The sequence below is a fragment of the Schistocerca nitens genome, chromosome 7 (genome assembly GCF_023898315.1).
Source record: "Schistocerca nitens isolate TAMUIC-IGC-003100 chromosome 7, iqSchNite1.1, whole genome shotgun sequence".
NCBI lineage: Eukaryota > Metazoa > Arthropoda > Insecta > Orthoptera > Acrididae > Schistocerca > Schistocerca nitens.
This window is the reverse complement of record NC_064620.1, coordinates 29,781,803-29,795,366: the sequence shown is the minus strand read 5'-3', so window position 1 is coordinate 29,795,366 and position 13,564 is coordinate 29,781,803.

The window sequence follows — 13,564 nt, the reverse complement described above, 5'->3', positions numbered from 1 at the left end:
TAGCTATATTGTTGTCTACGTATGTTTTTGCTTTCGTAAACAATTTACACTTATCTTCCTGTCTCTGTGCAGTAATTGTTTCAATGACTTGTTGCTTTACTTTATTCTGTTCCTGTATAAATTTACGGTAACGCATTTCACTCTTTTGTAGGTGGTGATTAAAACGTTCGTCAATTTGGCTGTTCTGTTGGTCAAATTTCGCGTCTACTTTTGCATCCAGTGTGCGTGACAGTTCTGCTGACCTTAATTTAAACTCGTCGCGTAACTGTGTTGCGTTTTCAGAGGATTGTTTAGCGACTGCACTAATTTCATCTCTAAGTAATTTAGTAGTGGCTGTATATGTATTACTTAATTCTTGAACCACAGATCTAATTTCTTCACTACTGCTCCTAGCACAAGCCTTAATTTCCTCACGTAATTGTTCTTTAGTATCATGACATTGCGCGGCATCGGCTGTAATCTGTTCACTAAGTTGTTTGTTCTGTTCATTAAGTTGTTTGAAATTGTTGTCTTGTTCTTTCTTCGACTGTTTGGAATTGTTGTCTAGTTTTTCATTAATTTGTTTGTTCGATTCATTAATTTGTTGTTTGAAATTTTCATTAAGTTGTAGAAATAATGCCATAACTTGATCCATGCCAATATTACATACTCTATTCTTGCTGTTTGATGGCGTATCTGCGTTTCTCACGTTTTCTGTAACCTGGTCATTCTGTAATTCATGAAAAGATTTGCCAATTGAATGTGCACTGTTGGTCACTACACTGGAATCAGATAAACTTGACGTGTTTTGTGAATATTATTCACCTTCATTAGAAACAGTTACCTGTTCACTACGTAAATTTTGCAAATTAGGCGTGTCAAACTGGACAGTGTTCATTGTAACGCAATGTGCCGCGTCATCAATTGTTACATTTACTCTGGAGATAATTGCATTTGTTTGCTGATCATTAGGATCTTAATCAATATTAGTGATCGGTATGCAGTGATTGTCTGTGAATGGAGGATTATCATTATTACACTGAGTGTCGCACGTATTATCAGACAAATTATTCGAGTCGACTGTTTCACTCATTGCAAATCACGATGTACTGTTAACAGTTTTTGCGGCATTTTTCACAAATCAAAATTAAGCACAAAATGAATCAAAGATGAAGCAAAAATGGAACAAACACAATTACAACAAAGAGCAATAAATTGCCGATGATCTGTGAAAGAAAGAGTGGCAAATTAGTAAATGCGTTGCGCCAGATGCAAACTACATTTAAGTAAATAAGAGCAGATATGTGACTACTTCTCAGAGATTCACAAAGAAATACGATCCTGGCCGGTTGTCGCCAAGTGTAACCCTGGCAGGGTCGCCAAGTGTAACCTCCCCACAAAATAGTATAAATAATAATAATAATGATAATATGAATATGATTCATTTTTTTTTGTAACCTCAGAACAAAATTGGTTCCCATTTATAACCTCCCTACAGGAATTCATTCACATTTAACCTCCACACAAAGTTTGTTTCCCATTTAATGTACCCACAAAATTCTTTTCTCATTTAATGTAAGCTCAAAACAAAAAAATTCCTAAACCTCGTAATAAAAAATAAATTCAGAAACCTGGTAAATTTTGGACGACAGCAGTGCTGCGTCACGGCCCTGTAAGATCATTCTGAGTAAAAAAAAAAAAAGGAAAAATTCTTACCTCAATAAAGTCGCCAAATATCTGCTCTTACAATAAATTTTTCCGGCACAGCTCTGTGCAATGCTGGCCGATAGATTTGTCATTTATGAAAGGAAGTAACTGATTTTTTTTTAACAATCGGAATCATCATGGATTGGAGAAATTAGTAAATTCTTTAAATTGAAATGAATGCTTGTAAAAAAATTACTTTATATGACAAAGATTATTATTAGGACATTTTTAAAACATTTGCATGGGAGTTCAGATACATTACTAGATATGCGCGAGGCTGCTTTTTACCTTATACAATAATACTCAGGCTCCGGCATCGCTGCACCGCGACTGTCCCAGCCAACACGATACACTATTCCAGACCAGAGCAGACTGCAAACTAGCGCAGACAAGCAACAACTTACTGCGACAGCTACACAGTTCCTACTCAGTTAACACTGCTCTCTGGTCAGCGATTCTCTCATTCCTTGCATATCGCAGGCAGCGCATGAGCAATACATCGAAATTACATCTGCTCGGACCTCTTACATAAAATTATATCTGCTCGGATCTCTTACATACCTCTTACATAAAATTACATCTGCTCGGACCTGTTACAAATTTATTTTATGAACTTCTTATATGCTACCAGTTTCGGCATTACATTGATGCCATCTTCAGGCCCCACACGTCATAGCCTTAAGACGGCATCAATGTATTCCGAAACTGGTAGGATATAAGAAGTTCATAACATAAATTTATACAATACATACGGCTTTTGGTAAATTATTGCATAAAGAAATACATGCCAGCCGTTGTCCTACAGTCCAAATGGATCAACAAAGAAGGCCAAATTCATTTATCTATCGGCACAATACGGACATATCTCACGGACAAACAAGGCTTCCTCAGTAAATGGTGTCCTGCATATGAAACTTGAATAAATAGAACAAAAACAAGATTTCAAAGTGAACTACTCAACTGAAGCTTCAAACAAAACCTACTGAAACCTACTATATGATGAAATGAATCAACTCAATGTCTAACTCCAAAGGATATCAGTAAGCTCAAAAGGATTTAAAATGTTATACTCTGGACTCCCTGACGAAGAATGTCTGACCGTTCGCAAAATTCGACTGACCGGTCTCGCCGCCAAGTTGTGGAGAGGGCCAAACAGTTACCCATTACCAACAGTGCTTCAGTTGCGTTAAAAGCGATGTAACAGCGCTGAAACATCCCGCATTTACTGCGAATCCGCAGTTATCACCGAGTGAGACGGTGCAGCGGTTATCACACTGTACTCACATCTGGGAAGATGGCGATTCAAATTCCCGTCCGGCCACCCAGAGTTAGCTTTCCCGTCATGTCTCTAAACTTCTCCACACAAGTGGCAGGGTGGTTCGTCGGTAATGGGCACGGATGGTTCCCTTCCACACCCTTTTGAGCCGTGCGTGGCTCGTGTTCCCGCTATCGTCTGTTGTATACCCCGGTTTTAACGTACTTCCACCTCACTACGTTAATTTAAATTACTACTGTCACTGAGTTGCTGCTTTGCCTGACCGTGAGCGGCGTTAGCAGCGTGTATCGATATATCCCCTCTCGTAGTATCTTTGCTTGACTGCTAGTACTTCGCCGTCGTTGTCTGTCGTAAGTCAATTCGGATTGGCAGTTCGCGTAGGGAGTTTGGATAGCGAGTTCGGGCTGCCAGTCAGTTGGGACGCGTCTGGAGCGCAGTCCGGACCTGCCAGTTGGGGAGTTGCAATGCGGCACTAGTGCTGTTGTGTCTAGACAAGACAGCCTAGGCACAATGAGAGGAAGCCGAAAGGCACGCGCTTAAACTCACGCAGGCTGGCCTGAGGTCTGAAACAGGATACGTAATGAATACTATAAAGAAAAGTACGTAGCTTCTGGAATACTTAACTTTAATCCACATTTGTAGAACATCGCTCTTGATGATACATTAATAGAATCTCAATATCAATTGAATACGGCGCCTCGCTAGGTCGTAGCAAATGTAGTTGAAGGGTATGCTAACTATGTAAGTAGGCTGTTTAGGTTTTTTTATTGGTAACGCAACCTCTGTATGAAAATCACTGGCTGTGCTGTGTGCAGTCTGTGGCTAGTTGGCATTGTTGTCTGCCATTGTAGTGTTGGGTAGCGGCAGCTGGACGTGAACAGCGCGTACCGTTGCGCAGTTGGAGGTGAGCCGCCCGCCAGCAGTGGTGGATGTGGGGAGAGAGATGGCGGAGTTTTGAAATTTGTCGTGAACTGCTATATATATATATATATATATATATATATATATATATATATATATATATATATGATATCAAGGTAAATACATTGTTTGTTCTCTATTAATATCTTTCATTTGCTAACTATCCCTATCAGTAGTTAGTGCCTTCTATAGTTTGAATCTTTTATTTAGCTGGCAGTAGCGGCGCTTGCTGTATTGCAGTAGTGGGAGTAACTAAGATTTTTGTGAGGTAAGTGATTTGAGAAAGGTATAGGTTAATGTTAGTCAGGGCAATTCTTTTGTAGGGATTTTTTGAAAGTCAGATTGCGTTGCGCTAAAAATATTGTGTTTCAGTTCAAGCACAGTCATGTATAATTGTTCAAAAGGGGACGTTTCATACGTCGACCTTTAGCCGAGGATACCTCACTGGAATCTTCTGATTTTTTTCTTGTAGTTTGTGTAATTAGTGTAGCTTTTGTTTATTGCTAGCGCGTAATTGTAGAGAGAATTTCCATTCTAGTTGTAGTTTTTCATTGTTGTACAGTAAAACAGTTGTGGCATGCATGTAGATTTGCACCAAGTATTTCGCAGCTGCAATTAACTAGATATTATTTTCAGTGTTATGTTAATGTGTTCTCTTATTTTTGCTCTTCAAATTGTGCTTTTCTGTGTTGTCGTGTGAAATACTGTGACAATAATGGCGTGTGAAAAACGTAATACTAGGCTCCAAAGTAAACTGCGAAATGACAGTGAAAACGAAAGCAGTGTGTTAGCGCCACCGAGTAATGAATTAACTGATGTTCAAAGTAGTAATTTGGTAATTGTGCATAGGGAAATGGAGCGGGCGGCAAACAATGGCGTGGACAGTGAAACAATTAGTGAAGAGGGAAGCATTATCGATCGATCGGTCGGCAACAGCTCGCCTCAGGAATCCGAAATGACACGACACGATCTCGCAAATACTGCAGATTCAGGTTTTGGATCCTCACCGTTTATGCTTTACTTTGTACATAGTTGCTTATTTCATTTGATATCTGGTTTCCAGCTGTCTTGCAGCATTGGTTTCATAAAATAAAATTAAATGCAATTGCTAATGTGAACACTTTGTGTCAACAGATCTAGTAAATAATTATTTTGTAATCCACATTCTTAAAAAAAAGGAGCACTTGGAAAGGAAAGAACAATAAGAAGGGACTAGTAACAGTAACTGCACACATAATTTTCTTTTCAAGTACTTGGTAATTTTTATGGTAGAGTAAGTTGTGGTGCACCACTTTAATGACATAGATATTAAGATGTGAATATACATTTCCCTTATCTGCGTTGTTGTGTTTAGTGTACTATTTTTCTGCTTGAGCTTTTTCATGATTAGATGTAAGTTACTACATTTACTGCTGCTGCTGTTTGCCAGGCATAGTGCTACTAAATTTCACTTTCTATTACTCTGTTAAGCTAGTTTTACTACTGATTTATTTTTCTTGTTGCTGCACATTGGCTCATATTAGTTTAAATGTTGCATTGCTTGGTAATTTAGATTTACTGTAGCTTGCATTGACAATTTCCATTTTGTTTTGTCATTACTGTTTGTGTTAAGTGTTTTGTGCTGCTGCATTGCCTCGTCCCTTAGTTTAGCATCTGAGCTCAGTAGATTTAAGTTAGCTTAAGAGGGGGTAGACTATATAAGAAACTGACTATGAAGAATAGGGAAAGAATGCATTGAGAGGTTATATGAAACAGATTTGGCAAAAGTGAGTATTTTGCACTGAGAAATAATTATTTTGAAAGAAATATGAATAGAATACAGAAAGCAGGTATAGATAGGACTTTTTGGGAATAATAATGAATGAAGGGAGATCTCCAAGAAGTAAAGAAAGTTTTGTTTGCAAAATACTGCAGTAAAACAAACCCTGTCCTTTCCTTTTGTATTATTATGCTATGTGTTTGTGTACCCTTGTGTATTTGTTAACTTCCTGTCTTTATGTGTTTATCTGATAAGACTTATGTTGTAGAATTTTTCTAGTACTAAGCTACATTCACTATGATGAGGAATACTGTTATCCTCAAATATAATTTGCATTTATAATATGTTATTTACTTTGTAAAGATGTTTAGACATTATTTATCTCTTCTGTTTTGTTGCTCATGTGTGAAGTTGATGTTTCAAAATTTATTCTGATCTTTTATGTATCTACTTATCTCATAATTCCTGTAACATTGATGTATATGTTTATTTCTTTTCTGTTGTAAAACCTGTACTACAAATGTTATCTGTATTGTTATGTTCTTTAATGATGTATTTTGTACCTTTGTTATTGTATTCTTATGTTATAAAATTGTAATTGACACCAGTTCAACAAATTAAGTAACTTGTAAGTTACATTTCACTGCACACGTTTCTGTTGGTCATAGTATATGGACAATATGTAAGAAGTAAGGACTGATAGTGTTTGCACGTGTGTTAATAATTCAGCAAGGGACTGGATAACAGCATTGCTGGTTCTAAGGACATTTCAAAAAAAATTTTTTTGTGTGAGTGCACGAGTGGTGGTTCATGGACTTCCTATATTATCCGCAAGACTCTTCAATGGTGATTGTGCACCTGCACAGTCACAACAGATGGCTGCTGGCCATCTCTACAAGGACTACAGTGGGTCTACACCTTTGCTGACTCACCAGTGCCATTATTTCTACAAGGACTGCAGTGAGTCTGCACATCTGGTGGCCCACCAATGCCACAATCTCTACCAGGACTACAGTGGGTCTGCGCCTCTGGTGGCCCATCAATACTGTAATCTCTACCAGCACTACAGTGGGTCTACTCTGTGATGACCTACCTACCAATATTCTTCAAAACTTCGACTGACTCTGCTGTGGGTTTGCTCTGTTGTGGCCCATTACCTGTCTGCATGTCAAGAGTCAGCACTGTCTTTTCGTTGGAAGGACAACACTACTTTTTCAAGATTGCATGGAAATCCACTACTTCCGTGTGCATTTTCTTTTACTGCTCAGACTTTGAGAAAAACACTGCTATTTTACTGTGATGAACGATTAGGACTGTCTTTATGGACTGTGAGAAAGTTTAGCTTTTGACCAACATTGTATCAATAAGTGTGTGCAATTGATATCTTTGTTATTGTAATTATAAAAAAAATTATCAAATCATTATTGGCCACTGTCCAAAACAATTTGTAAAATTTTTTGTGGGGAGCATGGGGGCTATGTAAGTAGGCTGTTTAGGTTTTTTTATTGGTAACGCCACCTCTGTATGAAAATCACTGGCTGTGCTGTGTGCAGTCTGTGGCTAGTTTGCATTGTTGTCTGCCATTGTAGTGTTGGGCAGCGGCAGCTGGATGTGAACAGCGCGTAGCGTTGCGCAGTTGGAGGTGAGCCGCCAGCAGTGGTGGATGTGGGGAGAGAGATGGCGGAGTTTGGAAATTTGTAAGATATACAATGATCTGTTATGTATATTATGAGTTTTCAACATTATTAAGGTAAATACATTGTTTGTTCTCTATTAAAATCTTTCATTTGCTAACTATGCCTATCAGTAGTTAGTGCCTTCAGTAGTTTGAATCTTTTATTTTGCTGCCAGTAGTGGCGCTCGCTGTATTCCAGTAGTTCGAGTAACCAAGATTTTTGTGAGGTAAGTAATTTGTGAAAGGTATAGTTTAATTTTTGTCAGGGCCATTCTTTTGTAGGGAATTTTGAAAGTCAGATTGCGTTGCGCTAAAAATATTGTGTGTCAGTTTAACCACAGTCTCGTGTATAATTGTTCAAAGGGGACGTTTCACTATGTATGGAGTATTACAGAATATTATTCATAAGTCATCTGATTACAGTGAACTTTGGCACTCATTGGCCAGTTACAAACCATTTTTATGCATTATTCAAAAGTGATCATTCAAAGCAAGAGTTTATTAATGACATACCATTTACATAATTCATCTAGTTATAGTAATCATTGGCACTCATTGGCCAGTTACAAACCATCAGAAGTCATCATTCAAAACAGGAGCTAATGAGTGTAGCATGAAGCTACTGTTATTCATATACAGGGTGTCCCAGCTATCTTGTCCACCCAAAATATCTCTGGAACAATAACAGCTATTGGAAAACGACTTTCACCGGAACCCGACTTGCGCTGCTAGCGCACGTCCTGAGGCTCACCATTATGTGCTTATGGGAGTTGATGGCAGCAGACGGTATTATTCGTTTCGGACCTCTTGATAAGTATGGAGGTGTGATTACACATGTCAATCACATCGCGATTACGGGCAGCATGGGGTTCACGCCTGAGCCTCAGGACGTGCGCTAGCAGCGCATGTCAGGTGTTTCAAGCGTCAACTTCGCGTCTCAATATCTCGGGATGTAATGGGAATATTACGATGCAATCAATGCCATTGTATATGTGTTTTGAAATGCTATGGATTGCTGAAGAAAAAATATAGGAGGTCCATTTAAAAAAATATATGTTTTTGTTAAAAAACACATATGCTTTCGTTTTAGAATGTTTCCAAATATGTACATTCATGGGTCCCAGCCCTACATTGATACCGGTCAAAGTCGTTTTCCAATAGCTATTATTGTTCCAGAGATATTTTGGGTGGACAAGATAGCTGGGACACCCTGTATAATAGCATGTAAGTGACATAGACAAATTTAAAATATAAGAAACAGTGGCATTCATTGGCCAGTTATAAGGTATTCATATAGTTTTATAAAACATTATTCAGTATTATTCAGAAGTCATCATTCAAAATGAGAGTTAATTATTGGCATAGCATTTATAGAGTATAACAAAAATATTATTTACAGAAATAATTGGCATAGCATTTATAGAGTATAACAAAAATATTATTTACAGAAATTATTGGCATAGCATTTATACATAGTTACAAAACATCATTCAGTATTACTCAGAACTCATCATTCAAGTGACATAGGACATATTTAAAATGTAACACACTGTAACTGTTACTCAAGGTCTGTGGTTAGAAAATATCATTCAGTATTACTAGGAATTCTCTTCAACTGGTAGCATTATTTGGGACTGGTAATACATTTTTTTTGTGATAGCAATACATTGCGTTGGGATCGATGATTAATTGCTGGGGCATAAAAATATTTGCTTTTGACTTATTGCTGCAAATAAGGATTAGTAACGTCATTCATCATGAGTCAGCTGTAGCAAGGTTATGAAACAAGTAGAGTATATGTGATCACATTCATGAATGACACACACAAATAGGTAAAAAAAATGCAAGTACTAGAACAGGTTTAATAACTAACTGCTTATAGCACATTAATTTCATGAATAGCTTCTTCCGGAAAAAATACAAAATGAATTATTAAGCTGAAAGAAGAAACGCATATTATGCTGAAAAGTAGTGAACTTCGAATTAACAAGTAATGAAACGTGTACTCAATATGTATGTACTCTAGCTGTCGTTTCCAAAACATTCAGTCATTACACCATGTGACATAAGACATACTGTCAAAACGAACTGCAACAAATACTTAAATAACTACATAGCATTTCTTAACTAACAGTAAATATATAAACTTCATCATTAGTCTCACCTGCAAAGGAAAACTTCATTATTCATATTAGCATATTCTTCATATAGCTATTCATCATCATTCATTATCATCTGCAAAATATAGACACTTCATTATTCATATTACCATTTACTTCACACATCTATTCATAGTATAGAGTTCCTTATTTCTAGCATATTTCATCACTAAACTAAGATGTGTAGTTCTGTCTGACAGCCTGCATCAATCGCCTCGTATTCTGAAAGAAAATAATTAGTTAAGACTGATATCATACGATGTGCATAGTATATTCTTGTTAATGTTTGTTAATTCTGATCCATTTACTCTTCGTGACGAGGTATTGCATCTTCATTCGTTCATTCCGAAGGTGAAATTCCCATTTCATAGTAATCCACTGTGGTTTGTTTAATTTATTGCTTTTACACGTTATTGCTTTCTGAAAATGATGAATAAGGATTAATATCTTGCATTTAAATCATATACCCATTAAATAAAAACTGGTTTATAGTGATATAATTAAACATACAGCATAGCATGACAGAAAACGTATTATGTCAAAAACATACACGAAAAATGGAAAATGTGCACAGTCTGATATATAACGACAAGAAATGACTTTCTTTGTGTTCAGCTTGTATGTTGTGTAGTTGATAGAGGCGAGAGTTGAAGACTTTAATGGACAAATAATTTGATAAAATTAATATGTCACTAGATAGAACTGCATAATTTGTCATAAAATATGTAAGTTTATCTGAAAAAATGTGCACGGTCTGATGTGTAACGACAAGAAAAGCGACCTGCTAACCTTACCTTGCCGGGCACTTGCCAAGAAAAAGTATAATAATCATCAGTAAGTAGTCACATAAATATAATTGCATTATTGGTCATATAAAAATCAGAAAATGGCATTACAGTGTGATAAATCATAAAGTATGTTCATTCAATAAAGGGTTGAATATTGGAGACATGGTGATTGCCCTTGCTTTTTCTGGTTCTCAAAGTTTCGACGTGTACAACATTGGGGTGAGGAATACTGCGAATTCGATATGGACCTGAGTATAGAAGCTCAAATTTACTACATCTACTCTTTCCTCTGTTGGACAAATAATGTGTGCGTACTAATATCTCCTGTCCAATGTGAAAGTCACGGCGTGTACAAACCTGTTTTTGCTGTCTTTTCCGGCGCTCTGCGGCACGTTTTATGTTGTTCAGCGCAATGTCAATTATTTCATGGTGTCGTAGTCGACGAGATGTAGAAAAGGTTACTAATTCTTTAATTTTGTTAGGTGGTTCAACATTTTTTTAATATAACAGTCGGAGATAGCACAGTAGATTCATTTGGTATGGAATTAATTATATCCTGGACTGAGAGTATGTGTGTGTCCCAATCAATATGTCTTTTATGGCAGTATATTCTACATAGTTTACCAATTTCTTTCATTAGTAGTTCACAAGGGTTCGAAGAAGCATGATACTTGGATATATACGAGGGGCGTTCAGAAAGTAAGCTCCGATCGGTCGCGAAATGGAAACGACTATGAAAATCCGATAAAGCTTTGCACAGATGTGTTGGGTAGTGTCTCTAGTATAACCCCAGTTAGCATCACGTCGCTCTTCTCATTTCTGAGCTCGCAGTGAGTGCGTAAAGATGTCTAGAAAATAGTGTCTGCCGCCAAGTACGAGGGCCTGGTGAGAAATTTCGCCTGAAGCTATGCAGCTAACATTACATAACTGTCGTGCTGTTTCTTCGTCAAGACAATTCTCAGCCGCATTCTGCAGGGGCAATGAAGATGCTCCTGCATCGTTTTCAAATGGAAATGTTAGATTACCCACAATACAGTCCGCAATTGTCTCCCCCTGAGTTTCATCTCTGGTCACATGAACCGCTGTCTTTGAAGACAACATTTTGACACAGACAACGAGGTGTAGGCCAGCGTGGAGAATTGGCGGAAAGCACTGGCGGCTGCCTTCTATGATGAGGCTATTGAAAAGTTGGTACAACGCTATGACAAAAGTCTAAGTCAGAACGGCGACTACGTAGAGAAGTAGCTGAAAGGTGTAGCTAATTGTTACAAGTAAAACATTTCTGATGTTCACTGTGGTTTCAATTTGGCAATCAATCGGAGCTTACTTTCTGAACAGGCCTCGTAGATCGGAAAAATGTTTCTAGCTCGTAACACACGTGTCCAAATAGCAGATCGAAACTGTGATCCATTGTCGGAAATTAGTTTCAATACATGCCCTACATGGAATAGAAAATGTTTTTTAATGCTTTCGAAACAGATTTAGCAGTAGCTTTGCGTAACGGAGTGAAGGTAACAAATTTTGAAGTGAGTTCAACAGCGACAAAGATGTAGCAAAAACCTCTATTAGTTCTGGGAATCGGACCAAAAATGTCTACAGCGGCAATGTGTCTCAATTTAACAGGTACAATGGGATGTAACGGAGGAATATGTGAAGTCGTGTCTGACCTAGCTTTCTGGCAGATTTTACATGACGCTAAAACTCGTCGAATACGTTTCTCCATATTGGCAAAATAACAGTTCTGTCTCAGTATAAGAAAACATTTTCTGGCTCCGTAATGTGCGTAACTTAAATGAGTATACCAAATTAATTTGTTAACAAGCTCGTCAGGAATGCATAATAACCAATTGTTGCTGTCAGGGTGAGAGCGACGAAACAGAATGTTATTGCGTACAGTGTAATGGTTTCTAATGGAAACATTATTCCTATCTTGCCAAGGGTGTTTAATTTCTTTCCACACGTTGTCTTTACTCTGCTCTTGTGCTATGTCTCGTAATGACGACGAAATGAAATTTTCAAATGCAACTTGAATGTACATGACGCTGAAATTTGCTTGGCAGAAGTTGGTTGCGATGTCTTGCTGATTGTTGCTGAGTGAACGGGATAGTGCGTCTGCTACAATATTTTGTGTATCGGGAATGTGAACAATTGTAAAATTAAATTCCTGTAAATAAAGTTTCCATCTGCTTAATCTGTCGTGTGTAAATCTAGCTGAAAGTGAAAACTGTATAGCTCTATGATCTGTGTAAACGGTCGTATGTCTTCCATAAAGAAAATGCAGAAATCTCGTAAATGCCCATACAACACATAATGTTTCAAGTTTTGTGACAGAATAATTGCGTTCAGCAGGTGACAGAATGCGACTCGCAAAGGCGATGTTTTTAATTACTGTAGTACGATCTTCTTCAATTTTCTGAAAAATGTGAACGCCTAAAGCGGTGTTAGAACTGTCGGTGACAATGGAAAAATTTCTAGTAAGATCTGGATGTGACAAAAGATGCTCAGACCTCTTACATAAAATTACATCTGCTCGGACCTCTTACACGTATAGTCTCTCAGCCCAGGAGGAACTGATGGCGAAAATATCGGATGCCAGTATTTATCTAAAACTGATTTATCTTAAGTGTATCTACAGCTTTCTGTAGACGAAGAGATTGGGTGAGTTTGGTTCTGAATCCTCCTTTTGGTCTCTATCGCTATTGGCGCCTTACTTTTGGTGTTGCTGGGGTCCCTGATACTTTCCAACTATTTTTAGAGCAGTTGACTATCCTTGTCCCGGGTTCAATTAATTATCTGGATGATGTTGTTGTCACGGGCCCCTCCATGGCTGATGACTTGAAAAATTTGGGTTCTTTGTTTTCTGTCTTACAGTCTGCACGCTTATGGTGTAACCTCGTGAAATCTCAGTTTTTTTCAACCTTTCATTGGTTATTTGGGTTTCGAGGTCTCGCAGGATGGTGTTTGCCCTCTGCCAGATCACATTTCCGCCGTTACGTCTATGTCTAGCCCCTCATCTACGAAGGAGCTCCATATCTTTCTAGGGAAGATAGCCTACTGCCATAAATTCCTGCAATGGCCCACCTGTTGCGTGCCTTGTAACACTGGAATGTACCTGGAACGTAGGCTCTCCAAACAACTCTCCACCCCTTGTTTACCTACGTTGTCTAGGGACCAACACATAGCTTTGCGAGTTTTGGCGCCTGATGCGTCATAGTATGGCCTCTTCATGTTCCTAGCGCACCAATACGCCGACGGCCCTGAACGACCTGTTGCTTTCGCCTCTAAACCTCTCACTCCAGC